Source organism: Bufo gargarizans, chromosome 2 (assembly GCF_014858855.1).
Source record: "Bufo gargarizans isolate SCDJY-AF-19 chromosome 2, ASM1485885v1, whole genome shotgun sequence".
Classification (NCBI taxonomy): Eukaryota; Metazoa; Chordata; class Amphibia; order Anura; family Bufonidae; genus Bufo; species Bufo gargarizans.
In genome coordinates, this window is record NC_058081.1 from 187,622,135 (window position 1) to 187,642,469 (window position 20,335).

The window sequence follows — 20,335 nt, forward strand, 5'->3', positions numbered from 1 at the left end:
TTACAGTCCGCGTGGCTCCCGGGGCGCTCCAGAATGACATCAGAGCGCCCCATGCGCATGGATGACGTGCCATGCGATCACATGATCCATGCGCGTGGGGCGCTCTGACGTCATTCTGGAGCGCCCCGGGAGCCACGCGGACTGTAAGTATACCGCTCCCCCGCTCCCCGCTACACTTTGCCATGGCTGCCAGGACTTTAGTGTCCCGGCAGCCATGGTAACCATTGAGAAAAAGCTAAACGTCGCATCCGGCAATGCGCCGAAACGACATTTAGCTTAAGGCCGGATCCGGATCAATGCCTTTCAATGGGCATTCATTCCGGATCCGGCCTTGCGGCAAGTCTTCAGGATTTTTGGCCGGAGCAAAAAGCGCAGCATGCTGCGGTATTTTCTCCGGCCAAAAAACGTTCCGTTCCAGAACTGAAGACATCCTGATGCATCCTGAACGGATTTCACTCCATTCAGAATGCATTAGGATAAAACTGATCAGGATTCTTCCGGCATAGAGCCCCGACGACGGAACTCTATGCCGGAAGAAAAGAACGCAGGTGTGAAAGAGCCCTAATAAGTCTGTAATTATGTGAGATCTAACAAAACAACTAGTTGATCATACCGGATCTAACAAATATCTTCCAAAATAGCTAATTTTATGGTAAATTTTTTGATAAGGGGGCTGATGACGGGTTAGCCCCCCCTGCAAATAACTGTTAATATCTCTACTTCTGTGTGAGATCTACACAAACAACAATTGATCTAACAAAGATCTAACCAACTGCATATGTTTTGTTCAAAAATTTTGATATGGGGGGGGGGGCTAACACAGCTGAGGTAATGATATCCACTTTCTAGGTATGTGGTCACAGGCCTCAGGGTCTGGCTGGAAACCATATTTTCCTGGAATACTATTCGTATTTGCGTTTATAACAATGGGTCTTCCATGCCCTAGAACTTGCTGTGCTGTAATTCAATAAACAAAGGTCTACACACATTTGGGTTAGGGTGGGTTCACATCAGCGTTATGTATTCCGTTATGGCTTTCCATTATAACATGGTTATAACAGAAAGTAACGGAACCCATAAGACGAAAGTCAAATCGGAAGCCTTTAAGAGGCATTCCGTTTTGATCCTTCATAATACAAGTCTATGTGCAGCATAACGGATCCATTATGCAGGAGTCCAGTCCTGCATAACAGAAACCAGGACGGATCCGTAATGCTGCCCATAGACTTGTATTATGACGGAATGCAAAACGCAAGTTTAAAAGGCATTCCGTTTTGCTTTCCGTCATATTAGAAGTCTATGGGCAGCAGAACTTGGAGGCAGGTGACAAAGGTGGGAGAACGGAGCCTCTAGGAGCAGGAACAACGCCCCCCCTCGCTCCTAGAGGCTGTTCGATTTCTGGCACATCGCTAATGTCAGCTAGCTTAATAGGGTTACATCTGGTGACAGAATCCCTTTAACCTGCTGTAGCCAAGAGAAAGATCAAGTATTGTTTGGATGCAAATTTATTCAAGGAAAATTCCTCTAAGGCCTCTTTCAGACGGGCGTTGCGGGAAAATGTGCGGGTGCGTTGCGGGAACACCCGCGATTTTTCCACGCGAGTGCAAAACATTGTAATGCGTTTTGCACTCGCGTGAGAAAAATTGCGCGTGTTTGATACCCAAACCCGAGCTTCTTCACAGAAGTTCGGGCTTGGGATTGGTGTTCTGTAGATTGTATTATTTTCCCTTATACCGTAACATGGTTATAAGGGAAAATAATAGCATTCTGAAGACAGATTGCATAGTAAAATAGCGCTGGAGGGGTTAAAAAAAACTAAAAACTCTTTTTAACTCACCTTAATCCACTTGCTCGCGTAGCCGGCATCTCCTTCTGTCTTCATCTTAGCTTTGTGTAGCAACAGGACCTGTGGTGACGTCACTCCGGTCATCACATGATCCATCACCATGGTAAAAGATCATGTGATGACTGTGACGTCACCAAAGGTCCTTGTTGCTACACAGAGCTAAGATAAAGACAGAAGGAGATGCCGAGCTGCGCGAGCAAGTGGATTAAGGTGAGTTAAATTGTTATTTTATTTTATTTTTTAACCCCTCCAGCACACTTTTACTATGCATTCTATATTCAGAATGCTATTATTTTCTCTTATAACCATGTTATAAGGGAAAATAATGATCGTGTCTCCATCCCGATCGTCTCCTAGCAACCGTGCGTGAAAATCGCACCCCATCTGCACTTGCTTGCGGATGCTTGCGATTTTCACGCAACCCCATTCACTTCTATGGGGTCTGCGTTGCGTGAAAAACGCACAAAGAGGAGCATGCTGCGATTTTCACGCAACGCACAAGTGATGCGTGAAAATCACCGCTCATGTGAACAGCCCCATAGAAATAAATGGGTCAGGATTCAGTGCGGGTGCAATGCGTTCAACTCACACATCGCATCCGCGCGGAATACTCGCCCGTGTGAAAGGGGCCTAAGGGTACTTTCACAGTAGCGTTTTTCTTTTCCGGCATAGAGTTCCGTCACAGGGGCTCTATACTGGAAAAGAACTGATCAGGCATATCCCCATGCATTCTGAATGGAGAGTAATCTGTTCAGGATGCATCAGGATGTCTTCAGTTCAGTTGTTTTGACTGATGCTACGGTTTTATCTCCAGCGAAAAAAACTGAAGACTTGCCTGAATGCCTCCCATAGGAATTTAAAATACCAGAATGCCGGACCCGTCCTTCCGGTCTGCGCATGCAATGTGAAAAAAGTAAATGCCGGATCCGTTTTGCCGGATGACACTGGAAAGACGGATCTGGCATTTCAATGCATTTTTTTGACTGATCAGGCATTTTTAAGACTGATCATGATCCCGATCAGTCTTACTAAGGCTACTTTTACACTTGCGGCAGTGTGATCCGGCGGGCAGTTCCGTCGTCGGAACTGCCCGCCGGATCCGCCGATCTGCCGCTGACTGAAAGCATTTGTGAGACGGATACGGATCCGTCTCACAAATGCATTGCAAGGACGGATCCGTCTCTCCGCTTGTCATGTGGACAGACGGATCCGTCTTGTATATTTTTTCACATTTTTACCGGTCTGCGCATGCGCAGGCCGGAAGGACGGATCCGGCATTCCGGTATTTTGAATGCCGGATCCGGCACTAATACATTCCTATGGCATGTCTTCGGTATTTTTCGCCAGAGATAGCATGCTGCGGTTTTCTCTTTTGCCTGATCAGTCATCCACATGGAGCCGACAATGTATGTGAGGCCCCCCCCCCTAGTATAATAAACATTGAGTGCGCCCCCCCCCCCAGTATAATAAACATTGAGTGCGGCCCCCCCAGTATAATAAACATTGAGTGCGGCCCCCCCCCAGTATAATAAACATTGAGTGCGGGCCCCCCCCAGTATAATAAACATTGAGTGCGGGCCCCCCCCCCAGTATAATAAACATTGAGTGCGGGCCCCCCCCAGTATAATATACATTGAGTGCGCCCCCCCCAGTATAATAAACATTGAGTGCGGGCCCCCCCAGTATAATATACATTGAGTGCGCCCCCCCCAGTATAATAAACATTGAGTGCGCCCCCCCCCAGTATAATAAACATTGAGTGCGGGCCCCCCCCCCAATATAATAAACATTGAGTGCGGGCCCCCCCCAGTATAATATACATTGAGTGCGGGCCCCCCCCAGTATAATATACATTGAGTGCGGCCCCCCCCCAGTATAATAAACATTGGTGGCGCAGTGGGAAGTGCCAATGAGGGTTAAAAAAATAAATAAAAAATTTACTCACCTCCACCAATTGATCGCGCAGCTGCCGGTCTCCTGTTCTTTCTTTAGGACCTGTCAAAGGACCTGTGGTGACATCACTGTGGTCATCACATGGTACATCATATGATCCATCACCATGGTAATGGACCATGTGATTAGCTCAGTGACGTCACCACAGGTCCTGAAGCAAGAACAGGAGACCAGCAGCTGCGCGATCAATTGGTGGAGGTGAGTAAATTTTTTATTAATTTTTTTAACCCTCATTGGCACTTCCCACTGCGCCACCAATGTTTATTATACCTGGGGGGGTGGCCGCACTCAATGTATATTATACTGGGGGGGGGGCCGCACTCAATGTATATTATACTGGGGGGGGGGCCGCACTCAATGTATATTATACTGGGGGGGGCCCGCACTCAATGTTTATTATACTGGGGGGGGCCCCGCACTCAATGTTTATTATACTGGGGGGGGCCTCACTCAATGCTTATTATACTGGGGGGGGCCCGCACTCAATGTTTATTAGCACGGCATCATATCATCTCTTATAGATCATAGCAGTGTATCACTGTATTCCGGCGGCAGGAGGGAGCGCACGGCGTCCTCGGTTGCTATGACGCCGTGCGCTCCATCCTGCTGCCGGAAAACAGTAATACACAGCTATGATCTATAAGAGAGTATCACTGTATTCCGGCGGCAGGAGGGAGCGCACGGCGTCCTCGGTTGCTATGACGCCGTGCGCTCCCTCCTGCTACAAGAAAGCAGTAATACATTGATATGATCGGGCGCCCGCGCATGCGCAGAACTATGCGACGTGCGCGCTCACAGTGTGAGTGAGAGGCCGGCTGTAGGATCGCAATAGTTACCAGTGCGCAGGTGCGGCATGGATGCGGCCGGCGAAATGCGGCCGTATCCATGGGATACCAGCACAAACAAAGGGGAGTGAAAGGAGCGTTTTTAGGCTGAATGCTATGTTTTTTTTATGACATGTATTAGAAGAAATGTTCAGTGGGGGGCAATGATTTAATGTAACCCTATTTAATGAAGTGGGACAACCCCTTTAAGGAAAATGCAGCCTGATCTGTAAGTGTTTTTCCTTCTGAGTCTCTTGCAAGGACTTTGCCTGCCATTTATATGAAGCCTGCCTGTTACCAACCTTTTACATGTGGAACTAACTAAAGACTGTATATAGTTGAACTGTTCAGTAAAAATAAGTTCTGGTTCACTGCAACTTGTGTTCCTCAATTATTCCTACAACAAGTCGGTGTTCCACCGTACCGGCACTGGCGTCGCAAACTTTAAGGGATCTTGCCACCGGCACACTAAACTTGCAACACCCAGGGCACCTCACCTACTACCCGGCCTGGTCCCTATACATAGAGAATGCCCCAGAGGATCCATGTGCCAGCCTCTCCATCACTGCTGTACGCCTGCCCAGGGTATATAAAAAACGGTGAGTACCAAGATCCCCCTCGGTTTAGTAACTACCCCTGTGACCTCACATTCGCTCACCCTGCAGAGCTGCGTACTGCACTATAATGGTGGCTCTAGCTCGCCTTTCACATATGAAACAGAAGCACGCCGGAGCTCTCAGGATGCGACCATCTCGTGCCACAACCAGGCTCCACCCGCTGTCCCAGGAATCATGTCCTCCTTTTGAGAGTTTGATATCCTCCTTTTTGGGGTTATGAAAGTGGTCTGGTCATGACTACTGTGTGTGTGCCCAGATTATGTCTCTCATCCATTAGGGCCCGGGCCTCATACCCCGGCTGTGCTCCCTCCAGCAGGCATGATGCAGTGACATTGCATGCAGGACTGAGTAGAAGAGCGCACAGGACAAGGATCATCCCCCGGCCTGTCCTCATGTACTCATCCAGGTAGGTGCCATGTCCTCACTGCCAGGGCTGCCAAATAGAATTTTTCTTTGTTCTGGACAATTGATCCCAAAATCAGGGACATTTTTACGGACAAATTGGAAAAACACAATGATTGATAAAGATTATAAGTGATACGTGTCTATAGCTCAATATACTGATAACACCTCATCACTAGCATTTACTGTGACCTGTAAAATGATGAGAATTACCACCAAAATAATCTAGTCAAGTACCACCAGCCTCAAATATATATTTGGAGGAGGACTACTGAGAGGATGGACTAAGGGGTATAACTATTCTGTGGGGCCATTAAGAAGGCATCATTCCTCAGGGGTGGGAGTTTTTTGGCAAGTGTGATCTTGATTAACCGTGAGAGGAGGTTTGTGGGGAAGTTGCTTGGGGGTTCATTACGTCTTTCGCGCGGCAGCAACAACAGACGTTGTGTCGGGAGACATTTGGTTGTGTTAGTGCATCCAGCCGCATGTACAGTAAGTGATGCTCCAAGCACTAGGTGGAGACGTTAGGCAGTAGTCATTTTGCTGAAGCTTGTGTCTATGATTATAAGGGCTCATTCACACGACTGTATGAATGGGTCCGCATCCGTTCTGCAGTTTTGCGGAACGGGTGCGGACCCTTTGATTCCAATGGGGCCAGAAAGGTGCAGACAGCACACCGGACAAGAATAGGCATTTTTTATCATAGTGCCAGCCATGTGCGGCCCGCAAAACACAACGGTCGTGTGAATGTCGCCTAAGGGTGGGTTCACATCATTTTTTATGTCTCTGTTTGATGTAAACGTTTGAAAAAAAAGGATACAAAAACGCAGAACATCACGTTCTTGTTTCCTGCAGAGTGTGGTAAATATATACTTTTTTTTTTTTTTACAATGGTAAATAAAAAGCATACATTTTTTTGTATACGTTAAACGGATGGGGAAAAACGTGATGTGAACCCAACCACCAGGACACCGGGATCTAGTGCCTCCTCTAGAGGATGATCTAGCATTACTTATTTATCACAACTTAAGGGGGCATAAGTACTGTGTGGCGCACTAAAGGGGCAGTGGTTAGCACTGTGCCTTGCAGCGCTGGGGTCCTAGGTTCGAATCTGACCAAGGACAACATCTGCATGGAATTTGTATCTTCTCCCCGTGTTTACATGGGTTTCCTCTGGGTTCTCTGGTTTCCTCCCACACTCCAAAGACCTACTGATAGGGACCTTAGACTGTGAGCTCCATTGGTGACAGTGTGATGCTAATGACTGTAAAGCGCTGCGGAATATAGTAGTGCTATATAAGTGCATAAAATAAAATGTTACTGTGTGGCTGCAAGGGGAATTCTATTGTAAGGGGCCCTAAAGAGAGAATTTGACTGTAAGGAGGGACTATAAAGGGTTAAGTGAAGGCACTAAAGGGGCATTCTACCATGTTGGGGCACTAAAGGGAGCATTCTGCTGTGTGGCGGCACTAAGGGTGCAGTGTATTTGACTAGATGAGGCTAGATGCTTTGCCTGGACCCTCAATCAGCAGCCATTTTACGGACAGGACCTTCTTGTGTGGACAGCAGAAAACAAGGGGCCATGCCTTATGAAATATAGAAAATGGCACAGAATTTCAACAAAAGCTAGAATACTAAGGGCTGTAAAGACGTTGTACAAACACATTGGTCAAAAGTAACCAGAAAGTGTCCAGCCCCTTAAAGGTACAGCGCTGCTCTCTTGCTTGTCCTGAATGCAAAGTTCACTTCTGCTGCTTCCTGTAGAGAAATCTGCAGCTGTTCTGGGAGAAGTCTTTCAGATCAAGAACACGCTTTAGTTCCTGGATGGAATCAGGCCCCCTCAGCCGGCCTCAGACCCCCTGTTTCCTTTACAAGTGCTCGGGAAAGTGTTTAAGAAAAAGCTTATCCACTGAGAGCGACTGACATCAGGCTCCGGGAACGCCAGGTAATATGTCCAGGATTTTAGAGCAAGCCCTGAGAATTATCGGGTTAATCATGTGCTGTTCTTTACGGAGGACTGCTCCCAGACATTGATAGTCACTGACCGCTTTAGCACCTTGTGTCATTGTGCTTCATAGACTCTGTGGAACTTAGTATTTTATAGGCACCAGTACGCAGATGTAGATGGTAAATGTCTGCCCACCGTGCCGAGCACACAGTGCTGTTGGACTTTGATTACTGTTTAAGGTCTTTTCCACCAGTAACACGGTCCTTGCAGAAAGGAAGCTAATGAAGTAAGCCCTTAGGATATAGCAGGCCCACCTAGAGAAGAACGAAATGGGCATCTGCTGGGCATGACTCCTAATGGAGACTTGGTGGCTAACGGGTGGCATCCATGTGATAATCCTCGGGCCAGTTTTACAGGAGTAAACACACATATACCAGACTTATTATCATTTTATGGTAAGCAGCACTCTCCAAATGAGCGCATTACTGAACGGTGAAAACGCAGGGCACACTGCTGACAAAGTCGCTGCTCCCTCATATATATACAGGATATATATCACAACATACATATAAAATGCAGTTACTCAGTATTAAACAGTGCAAGTTAACCCTTTCAAGTAAAATAACATAAGGAGTTTATAACTCTGCACAGGGGAAACAGGGGCAAATGTCTGGACTTCACAGTACAACTGCTCCAGGGCACTACAGCAGTATGATCCTTCTGTATCCCCAGAGCGTCAGGAGATCAGGCTGTCAGCGCTAGAGATGCGGTTCGCCCGGCGGTCGTTTTGCGGCAAACTTTGCGTGTTCGCGATTTGCCGAACATACGGAGATATTCGTGCCCGCCATATTCTTTTACATTGTGAAGAGCTTTGAGCCATGACACATCCATGAGGTGGTACAGGACAGCCAATTAAGACGTTTCAGCACATGGACATACCCCCTACCTTATAAACAAACCTGATCTGGCCGCCATTTTACATTCAGTTTTGCCAGTGTAGGGAGAGGTTGCTGTGTGGAGAAGGGAAAGGCTGTTAGGGACACCAAACGCTAGCTAATAGGGCCACAAAAGTCATTTTAAGGACTGGTATAGGTGTGCTATCGATATGTGTGATACACAGAGGGGTGCGATATACTTATAATATACTTTTATAATGAGTCAAAAACACATAGCTCTATATAGTGATCACCTGGAAGTCAGGTGCCTAAGGGCTAGGGGCTTACTAGGGCCATTTTTATATAGGGTAAGGTTCCGGACGTGGGTCGCTGTTATCAGGGTGGGTGGTCTGTGGTTAGGCTATCAGGGCCAGAATAGCACCCCCCTGTAGGGCAATATCAGGGACAGTTCTTTGCCCACCCTGTCCTTTAATATCACATCATCATCTAGCCCAGGGATAGATATTTTTTGCTTTCCCTCCAGGATTCAACGATGTGCACTGGAACCCCCCGGATTGTGGTAGGACATATGGTTTCTGATTTAGTGCCGCCGAGCACCTGATTTAGTGCCGCCGAGCACTTGTTATTGCCTACCACATCTATGCTTTTTGCTTAACTTTATAATTAATTAATTTAATTTATTTTCATTTTGAGGGATATCTTTTCTATTCACACGTCCGCAAAATGGGTCCGCATCCGTTCCACAATTTTGCGGAACGGGTGCAGACCCATTAATTTTCAATGGGGCCGTAATGTGCTGTCCGCATCCGCATTTACGGATCCACATCCGCATTTGCGGATCCAGACTTCCGTATCCGTGCTTCCGTTTCCGCAAAAAAATAGAACATGTCCTATTCTTGTCCGCAATTGCAGACAAGATTAGGCATTTTCTATTATACTGCCGGCCATGTGCGGTCTGCAAATTTCAGAATGCACATTGCCGGTGTCCGTGTTTTGCGGATTCGCAAAACACTTACGGACGTGTGAATGGACCCTCATAGTAACATTATTAAAGGTTACATTTTATCTTTATGTATATTCTAATGGATTGCCTTCCTTGTACAATGTTATAATATACTTTCTATGTTAGAAAGTTTATTATAGTGCATTTGTATTGTGCGGCAGTTGTGTGCGGTTCTGCTGCGATACTGCAGGTATATAGAGGGACAAGCGTTATTGGAACAAATAATTTCTACTGATGTGATATACCAGTCGTCCCCCCAAAAAACGTATTGAAGCGGAGTGTTATATACCATGACTTAGTGGGACGGAAGATTTTCCTGGCTCTCCAACCCTTATAACCCAAGAAAGACACAAACACATGACTTGCGTAAAAAGCCGTAGCTTAATTTATTAACACAATTACTAAGTATTGTACAAATACCTAGTAGCATAACAAATAGTCCAATAAATTGCACCAAACATTATTACCACGACAATCCTATATTAATCCAACATCACAACAATGTGTAACATTTGAACATGAAGGGATCCTAGAAGGCAATCCAAGTAACCACATTCGCCCCTCGTGAACCTCCTCACATGATCCAGGTTTAATCCAACCTTACCCTGGGCCGCACTCTCCGACCCAAGGGCACCAACTCTTGGAATTAAACCCCTGTCAGGCTATTAGCCCAAACAGGATCCCCCAGCTTGCCATTTACCACAACGTCCTAGATGCACGCCGCAAAAGATATAGCCTTGCACCTATTCCAAGTTTTGCCTCCCAGGATCACTCCTTTAACCTGCCACCAGACGAACATAGGGGTCCCCTCACCTACGTGCGTCCCTCCACACCTAAAAGGCCACTTCCAAACCTTCCTGCAAGCCCAAAGTCCACATGTCAATCCCGATCTCGTTCAAATAAACCCCATCACGCCTTAAAAACATACTGGACGACCCTTCCAACTCCTTATGGAGCACTACAAAACCCCCTTGTCTCCTCACAAAACGGCCTACTTCCCTGCTAACCTTCGCCCGTGCTCTGTTAAGTTTATCCACGGACCTCGCAAATCTCCAAGCCCGCTGGGCAACAATGTCCGACCATACCACCAATAAGCCTGGATAATCCGCTAACAATCTCAACAAGTCCAACTTGATGTCCCTGATCACATCCCGGGATCGACGAATGGACAAGTCGTTCCCTCCCGCGTGTAGCACCACTATATCCGGGGGTCGATACAACGCTGCGTGATGACAAAATTCAGGAACCACTCGACCCCACATCAAACCCCGTATACCTATCCATCGAACCTGTAACTCTCCGACATCAAACCCCAACTGCCTACCGTTCCTTCATACGTCCGCTCTCCGACCCCCCCAATACACATAAGAGTGGCCAAAAATCCAGGCTAAACACGGAACGGGCCCTGAAAGAAATGTAAAATAACAGAAAAAAACATCAGCAACATACACAAAACCATTCCTTAGAACCACTGCTGAACTCAACAACCACCATCCTCCCATCCCTTAGCCCACATGAGACAACAAATGCGGACGGGTGTAGGAACAAAAACTTGCCGACTCTTATCTACCTATACGCCTAATCACAGCCTCTCCCTCAATGCTTCGGTGGCAGCACCAAATCCTAAATGAGTGAGACGCAAACTCATTTGCCACCAGGCCTTCTGCCGCAAGGCATTTCCGGAATATCGCTACGAACTGAAAACGAGACAATGCCGTCCCGTTCTGATGTACTAAAAAGGGGCCTGCCATGTCCGGCCTTACCGCCAAAAATTCCCCAACACATATAACCGGGCAAACCACTGACTCCCCAACACAAAATGAGTGCCCCTTCCCTCCGGGTCTGTTTTTGATTTCCGCAACAAAAAACACCGTAACCCCTCCGCACACAGTACCACATCCCCTCGCTGCAAACCATCTGCCCCAAGTTTACTCCGCGCAACCAACTCAGATACCCTGAATGCACCAAAAAATGCCAATGAAAACGCTGCCCTAAACAAGCACACTTCATAACTTGCTTCACAAATCACACCCACCTGCCTCCACAAACGCTGCAACAATTCATATAACACCGGGTGTCGTTTGTCCCTGCTAAAGGTACTCTGCCGGAAACCTTTTAAAGCTTGAAGCACCAGGAAACATTTTGAAACGTCCAACACACCCCACATGCATAACCAAAAGGAAACTGCTGACACCCACTTCGCCACCACAGAATAAGACAATCCATCGCTAAATGCTAAACCCACAAAATAAATCAATAGGATCCTAAAATAATCTGCCGTATCACAACCCCCAACTTGCTCAATCAACTGTTACCATAAGGGCCACACAGCAGGATAAGCCGACCACATACCGGTACTCACTGACTGCCTGATCAGTGATATGGAGACCCCAAGGCCACGCTTTAGAGCCACTGAGGACACAGGCACCCCCGCTCTACTGCCTTCGGCACCAGTCGACGAAAATGATCCCACTGAAAACGAGAAAGAGCGTCAGCCACAGAAGTTTTAACACCTAGAACGTGAACAGCAACAAAACACGCATTTAACAACAAACCCCGTAAAACCAAATGTCGCAACAAACATATCACCGGCGGGAAACTTGCCGATTGCGAATTGATAGCCTGGACTACACCCACGTTGTCACAGCAAAAACGCACTTGGTTATTCCGCAGCAAGTCCCCCCACAATTCAACCGCCAAAATAATGGGAAACAGTTCCAATAATGCCATGTTGGAAATTAAGCCAGCCCGCTGCCCCTTGACAATAAGCACCAAACCCGCAAGAACCAGACGTGTCAGTAAAAAGTTCTAAGTCGATGTTGGAGATATGCCCGTCTATCCACACCGACCTACCATTGTACTACGCCAGAAATTGCTCCCGCACCGCCAAATCCGCCCTCACCTCCGCAGACAATCTCACGTAATGGGACGGGGAGACCACACCCGCCGTTGCCATAGCCAAGTGCCTACAAAAAACCCTGCCCATAGGCAAAATCCGGCACGCAAAGTTCAGCTTACCCAAAACCGACTAAAACCTACGCAACTGCACCTTCTTAGCCCTCCGTAAACTCTCAACTTCCATTACTAAGTCACTCAATTTTTTCCTCCGGCAAACGACATTCCATCTTAACCGTGTCAATGACAATGCCCAAAAATTTAACAGCAGTTGCAGGGCTTTCCATCTTCTTGGGAGCCAATGGGACCCCAAACGCAGCCGCCACACGCTCCATCGTATGCAGCAAAATAGAACAACTCCGCATGCTGGCTGGCCCAATGAACAAAAATTTGGCCAGATAGTGCAGCACTGACTGAAAAGCCGCCTCTATATCCATTTTCGCCAATAATGTGCCCTGCCCTAAATGCCGCACCCAAGCGACAGCTTCGTCGAAAGACGTATAAGACACGGAACAAAGCTCCTGATCTATACCGTCGTTCACCTAACTCCCCGCTGAATAAGACAGATGATGAATGAGCCGAAACTTATTCGGCTCTTTTTTGGGTACCAACCCGAATGTCGATATGTGCAAGTCTGGCAAAGGACTCTCGGCGAATGGCCCAGCAGCTACTCTGCCCGCCCTAACCTCCTTCTCGATCTTTTCACGCACGGCTCCCAGCCTAGACAGAGCAGACACTAAATTCCGTACACTACCCCCAACCCCAACTGACGTGCACAGGATCCTAAAACCTTCAACAAATCCTTTCCTCAGCAGCTCCGCCGCCGCCCTCCTAGGGTATGTGTTTAGGAACGGAAGCATCTCTTCCACTCTCACCGGCGTCAGACCTCTTCTGAGCAGCCTCCTGTCCCTTCCATTTTCCCCGTTTAAAACACCGGCTAAAACTATGGGAGCCCCCACATCCCAAACATTCGTGTTTAAAAACGGCAGTCGGACAAGAACTTACAATGCCCCTCGTTGAACTGCCAACAGCACCCTTTTCTACCGCCAAAAGGCGACTGCTGCAAAAGTACCCCCCCCCCGGCGTCCCACGAAAGGGCTGAGTCCCACCCTTAGGAGCGGCCATAAGTCGCATCCCTTTGCATTGACACAAAATGGTGCAATTGTAAACGGTTCCATCCCCCATTAACTTTCAATGTAAGTCAGGACGGATCCGTATTGAGACTTAGAAATTCAAATCTAATACAAACGAATCGGTCCTGAACGGATGCATTCTGAATGGATCCGCATCCATTCAGAATGCATTGGGGTTAAACTAATGCATTTAGGGCTGCTTGTGAGAGCCTTGAAACAGATCTCACAAGCGGATCCCCAAACGCAAGTGTGAACGTAGCCTAAACATTAAGTCCCATGTACATAAACATCATTCTCCCCCACCATCCACTTTCAACATACAGTCCCATGAAAATAACATCACTCCCTTCCCCAGGCACCTCAAGCACACAGTTCCATGTCAATAACATCCCTCTCTTCAGCCCTAACATACATCCCAGTTAAATAACTACAACTCCCAGCATCTGCCTCTCCCTTAACTTACCTCTCCTCATGTACAGATATCACCATTAGGCTCCTTCTCCTCTTCATTCCGGTCCAATCCTGCACTGGTCACATGATGGTGACATCATCCAGGTCATCCTATCAGGTCATCCTATCACAGCCTGTTTTGCTGATCACATGACCTGTGATGTCACCACAGGTCCTTCGCATCTTCCCAGTGTAAGATTCAATTGTATTGCCGTTCTGTGTACGGCAATACAGTTGTATCTAGCAGGCAGGCAGGACATTCGGGGCAGGGGACAAAACATCCGGGGCCCAGGCCCTGAATTTTAGCGACGCCCCTGATGTAACCCACATTGAAAATGACCACACTGCCATGGCAAGTCATGTAGGACACTCTGTGGTCTCCTAGGACTGTATCCAGCTCCTTTCAAGCTCTTTAACGCCAAGAGAGAATTAGTAATGTCAAAGTGACTTAAATGGCTGGGGGTAAATGCATGGTAGCCAGTGTGGACAAACAGCCTGTATGGCGGTCCGGTACTTGTCCATAGTGCGGCTACATTGAAATTGCGGCAGGACTGTGCTGTGCGGCCGTATCCTTACACAATCCAGAAAGTTCTGACATGTTGCATACTTGAGGTAAAACTTCACTACAATTATATGTACGATAATATATCCTGTACGTTTATGCCGACAGAGATAATGTATGAACCAGATTCCAAGGCAAGCATTGCTCGGTCAGGCTTACGTCATTTCCAGTTGCCTGACTGGACTCAGCTGAAACATTTTATGTCTATGCTGACCCATTGTCACAGGCAGGACAGAGATAGATTTGTGCTGCTGTTACATTTACCCGGACAGAAGACTGGAAATGCTGAGGTGGGGGACACCAACAAGAATGTCTTTATCCCCTGACCAGTTCAAACTGTCTGACAGGGGAGCAGAGGAATCCTAAGGTGGGCCCCTAGTGCAGTGTCCTGAAACACACTGCTTAATGTTGTAATTGTGTTTCATGTAAACTGTACTTGTAAATTTGTTCTCATAAATTACATAAGAAGGGTGAGGTTCTGACAAGCCTCCCATGGCTAACGCCGCCCTACACTTAGTGTGTTCACAGTGCAGGAAGAAGAAGGTCAGTGTGTCATGTCTGAGGACAAGCTGAACCTCAGCAGCCATTTTTGTGAGTTATCCAAACTCCATACTTAGTTCCATGTACCAGCCCATAGAAGGGGAAAAAAATTACAGTATCTCCAGGCTACCCAGAGAGGGAATGAGGATATTGACGAAGGAAGGTAACTGTCATTTGTATTCGGGTCGGCTTATGAGTACTATAGCTACCTACCTACCTACTTCTCCTTAAGCAGTAGGGGTATGCCGAGAGTGCTGTACGGAGGGTAGGCTAAAGAGGCCCCCCCATTGAGTTGTTAGAATAAAGGGGATTTGGGAGGGTGGGCCAGAAACGAGCCGCTGGTAAGGTGTGGAGGAGGCTGCGGCTTATAAGCGGCATGCCCCGTCTCTCCTCACACAAATGCGGCAAATAATTATTTGGCTATAACTTGTATTCGGGTCGGCTTATGAGTAGTATACCTACCTACCTACCTACTCCTTAAACATTAGGGGTATGCTGAGACTGCTGTACAGAGGGTTGGCTAAAGGGGCCAAAAACCACAAACATAGCTTAAGGAAATTGTGTTTATTGACAAGAATTACAAAACCAGATTCCTGAAAGCATGAAACATTTCACACTGCGGATTTGGTATATACCGTGCATAACAAGCCGACTTCCACCTGCCTAATTTCTTTATAACATGCACCGGGACGTTGTGCTCGGAGGCGGCAGAAGCCGCACCAATGCAAAATGAATGCCCCGTGATGGAACTGGGGTTGATGCCAATATTCCGCAATGCGGATAAATTTGAGAAAGTTCTGACAACTCAAAGGCGCGGTACCTAGTCTTAGCAGAGGAGCATCCCCCGAGGTTGTTTCAATAAAGTGCAACCACTCCTGTAATGCTATAACTGGGCACCATTTGTTACCAGTGGGGAAGTATCTAACCTCTGTCCGCTGACCTGCTCGGGCCGTCTTTGTAGATGTTAAGGTAAGAATGTAACATGACCCATCCCATGACAGCTGATCCTTCCTCAGATAGCTCTTGCATGTTGTGGCGCAGGTGAACTCGCCTGGTCTGAGAAAGCCGTAGAAGGCTAGGTACATGGCTGTCTTGATCAATAAGCTAGTGTGCTTACCGAAGGCTAGTTTATCTGATAGCAATCTGAACATTGACCCCATAAATGACTGTCACGTAGGGCGGGCCACAGCGGACCCCTTCTGGATACCTTTCAGTAACATTCTAATAGGACGTGCTGAAGACAAGGAGGGTTGATTCGGATGCCGTAGATACATATGGTGTTGAATCCCAGCCAGGTATAACTTAATGGTGCTAAATGACATCTTCAGGTGAAAGTGGCAAAATGCAGCAAAGGCCAGTAGGTAAGATATGTTGCCTACTCCTGCCAAAGAATGGGTTCTTTTAAAACTACAGAACGAGGTCCATGCCTTCTTATATGTCCTCAGGATGTTACAGGACAGGGCTTTAGTCATGAGAGACCTGGCGGTGGCGAGGTGAACTGCTAGTCCATCACTAACTGGTCGAGCCTGGAAGCTGGTGACGGTATGCGGTCTGCCTGTGGAGAGACCTGAAAAAAGAGTGACAAGTTACCCCTAGATAATGCATCCGCAGCCACATTAACTTGCCCCCCAAAATGTGTTCACACTTGATGTGAAAATTATATTGAAGCGGCATCCAAACCAGTCTCCTGACGAACGACATGATCTGTGTGGAGCCTGACCTACCCTTTGAGAGGATCTGGACTAATGCCTCGTTGTCAGTTACAAAAAGAACTGTCTGATTCCTCCATAGTGGTCCCCATACCCAAGCAGCCCCCACGAGGGGCTAAATCTCGAATAATGGGGAACACCTGGAGAAACCCTCCAAGCTCACAACCTCCGGTGGCCATTGGTCTGCAAACCAATGAGAGCCGAAGATAGCTGCAAAGCCCACTGAAGATGACACATCCGTGTGAACTATTGCAGAGTTATTTGAAACTGCCGGGATGAATAACGAGATACCATTCCACTGTGTCAAGAACTTATCCCACATGACCAAATCTGCCATAGCTTCCTGATCCATGACTACTGGACTATCCTGATCGCGAGCATGTGGCAGCAATTTTAACAGTCTGGAAATAAATGACCTGCCTTGGGGTATGATACGCATAGCAAAGTTGAGCATACCAAGCAGGGACTGGAGATCTGATTTGGTAGTGACCCTAACTCGGGCTAGCTTGTGTACCGCCTCTTTGACCCTGAGCAGTTTGTCTTGAGGAAGGCTAGCTTCCATGCTGCCAATATCCAGACGAATACCAAGAAATGTAATGGCAGTACTGGGCCCTTCCACCTTGTGTGGGGCTACAGGCACCCTGAGGTCTGCAAACACCGACTGTAATACCTGTAGGTCCTGGGGTGTATGTTCTGGGGGTTCTATCAAGAGGAAGTCATCCAAGTAATGAATGACGTGATTGACACAAAATAAGTCTTGAAGGATCCAATGTAGGGACCTGGCAAACTGATTAAATAACCATGGGCTGGATTTAGAGCCAAAGGTCAATTTATTGGCAAAGTAATTTGTTTAACCACTTAAGCCCATGCCATTGCCACAGCTCAGGTTGAATTCGGAGCAGCTTAAAAGCATCTGTGATGTCTGCTTTAGAAGACCAAGCCCCCCTACCCAACCTCAGTATCACCTGAATGGCTTCGTCGATAGAAGTGTATTTCATTGTGAATTCTTCAGAAGGGATTAGAGAATTAAGGCTAGGTATAGGTAATTAATGTGGGGCTGACAGGTCGTATATACTTTTTTTTATTGCTGAATTTCCCAGACACTACACCAACAGGGTTTACCCTCCAACAATCAAAGGGGGTTGTTCGAATGGCCCGATGAGGTACCCCTTGTCCAATTCGGCCTGAATGAGCTGAGAAATAGCCACAGGGTCTATTGAGGCTGACAACAGGTTCTTGCATTCGTAAGTGGTCTGTGGTAGAGCCAATAATAGACCTGTATGGAATCCGGCGGACAAACCATTGATGAGAAACTGTACCTAGTCGGCATCTGGATGGGACCCTAACAGAGCATGAAGGAGACCAACGTCCACCACGCTTAGTCATGCTGGATCCAGATTTTTCTGTTTGACAAGACACATGGGGGTGGGCTCTGAAACATATAGCACATAAATGCAGGAGTCTACACTGGCTGTAATGGCACGCCGAGTAATTAAAGTTGTTGCAAATTTGAGACTTCCCCAAATACTTGATGGGAATCCCCAACTTGTCCACCCCCGGGACACTTTTGCTGACTGATGGCCCAGGAAAATTACTAGCCTGCGACTGTGCTGGATTGTTGACATATGAGCACAAGTCTGTCATGTGGGGGTAAGAGTTGCACTTAGAACAGGCAGGAGCTTTGAGGCCTGAAAAGTGTCTACAGAACAGTTCTATATCAATATTGGACCAATCCACCGTGTGTTGGCATTGAGCCAACGCCGCTGCAGCCTTCGCTGAAAAGGAACGGTTATAGTCATAAAAGGCGGACCCACCATATTTATAGGCTAGATCCACCACATTGTACATATAAAGGTCTAACTCCTCCCTGCACTGAGGGTTAACAGTACAGATGACATCTCTGTATAGACTAAAGGCTAAGACTAACTCCGGTATGCTGAGTTTTCTGTTTAACCTCACATCCTTAGATTTGAGGACAACCGAGACCTCCCCACAGACTATGGTCTTGTTGTCTGGCGCCTCGTGGGCTGTTATGAGTAACGATGCTAAGTTAATGTCCTTGCCGTCAATTATGTCCTGCCGTATGTTGGCTGGAATGAAGAGATGCCTTCCACCAGTTTATGAGAGACCGCCATAAGGTGACCAAGATAATACAATGCCAAACCAACGGCACCCGTGCAACCAGATATGACCCCTGTGAGGGCTGAGTATAAACCCATGTTTTTCTGCCACGTCTTATGCTGTAGCATAAGACTGGATATACACATGACCCATACACTTTTTTTTCCCCTTTTTTTTTACATCAATTCTAACATAGGATGGCTAAGAACACTTCCCAGCATAAGCCGAGTTGTAATGAACATATAACAGAATAACTATGTGCTGTAATGACACTGCCAACCAGCAGATGATGTGCTGGGACAACTTGAGGCAGCAGAGCACGGCTCTTAACACGTGGAAGCCAGATCTGTCGCCCCCTGGGATGAGGCCGCAAGGCCCCGATCTTACCGCTGCCTGATGCCAATGCCGATGGGGATGTCGATGCCGACCAGAGCCTGTTACTCACGTGAGTGCCGCTTCGCCCGGAAGTGACGCAGAAACGAGCCGCTGGTAAGGTGAGGAGGAGGCTGCTGCTTATAAGCTGCATGCCCCACCTCCCCTCACACAAATGCGACAAATAGTCATTTGCCTATAACTTATCAGACTCCGGACTCCTTTGCTTCAGGTGGAGAGATTCAAAGCTACAAGCTACCCACCATAATTAAAGACAAAAGGGCCATTTGTGTGAGTATAGTATTCCTAGAAGAGGATACAGAGGTACAGCATTATACAGTACAACAGAGAGAGTGCATCCCTCCAACCTGGAGAAATAAGAGAGAGAAAGACTGATTCCTTATGCAACGTCTGGGAACTAATGTGAATCGCTGTGAAAGCTGCCTTTATGTAAATGACTTTTAAATACCTTGATGATCTATGGATCAGCTTCAGTAAAGTATTGGGAGTTTGTTGAAAGCTCTAGTTTCCCTTATTCTATAACATCATTTCAACTACTACTACCAACATTTGCACCTAACGGTGCTGGCGTCACAAACCAGGGGCCCAGCCGCAAAAGCACCTAACACCAATTACCATCAAGGGCACCTCAACTGCCATCTGGCTGGTGTTCCCTGCTACCAAGAGTGCCCTGGAGGATTTCGTCTTCCCATCCACTGTACGCCAGCCCAGGGAGGCATCTGCTAACCGTGAGTACATGAACTATTGCACCCATCGGCCCACCGTGAGCCTCACGTGTTTTCCCCTGTGGTTTGGTATGCTACACTAGTCCCCTCCCCTCGCACAAGTGGCACATGGCACAGTACACTGACTGCACTACATACAGATATAGGGTATACCTAATGTCAGCCAGCCTGTGTTCATATACAGAACTGGGTAGATTACTTTACAAACCACCCAGCCTATTATTATACATGCATCAGGTGGCTGAGATGACTTGTACGTCTCCAGGAGAGAACAAGATGAAGCCTTGTTCACATTTCCATGTCCGTTGAAAATCTGTC

General features: G+C 47.3%; 2 protein-coding genes across 5 annotated transcripts in view; one reads left to right on the forward strand and one right to left on the reverse strand.

Annotated features, from left to right (window-relative positions):
• LOC122927687 (very long-chain acyl-CoA synthetase-like) overlaps nucleotides 1-20,335 on the reverse strand; it is a 173,683-nt gene that overhangs the window by 82,699 nt on the left and 70,649 nt on the right. The gene's annotated exons all lie outside the window — the stretch shown is intronic.
• Nucleotides 7,367-20,335, forward strand: part of HYKK (hydroxylysine kinase) — a 90,777-nt gene continuing 77,808 nt past the window's right edge. Inside the window, exon 1 of one of the 2 annotated variants that reach the window (XM_044279777.1) lies at nucleotides 7,367-7,587. The gene's annotated coding sequence lies outside the window, so the exon portion shown is untranslated. The remainder of the gene's footprint in view (nucleotides 7,588-20,335) is intronic. The other variant, XM_044279776.1, reaches the window with a different exon arrangement.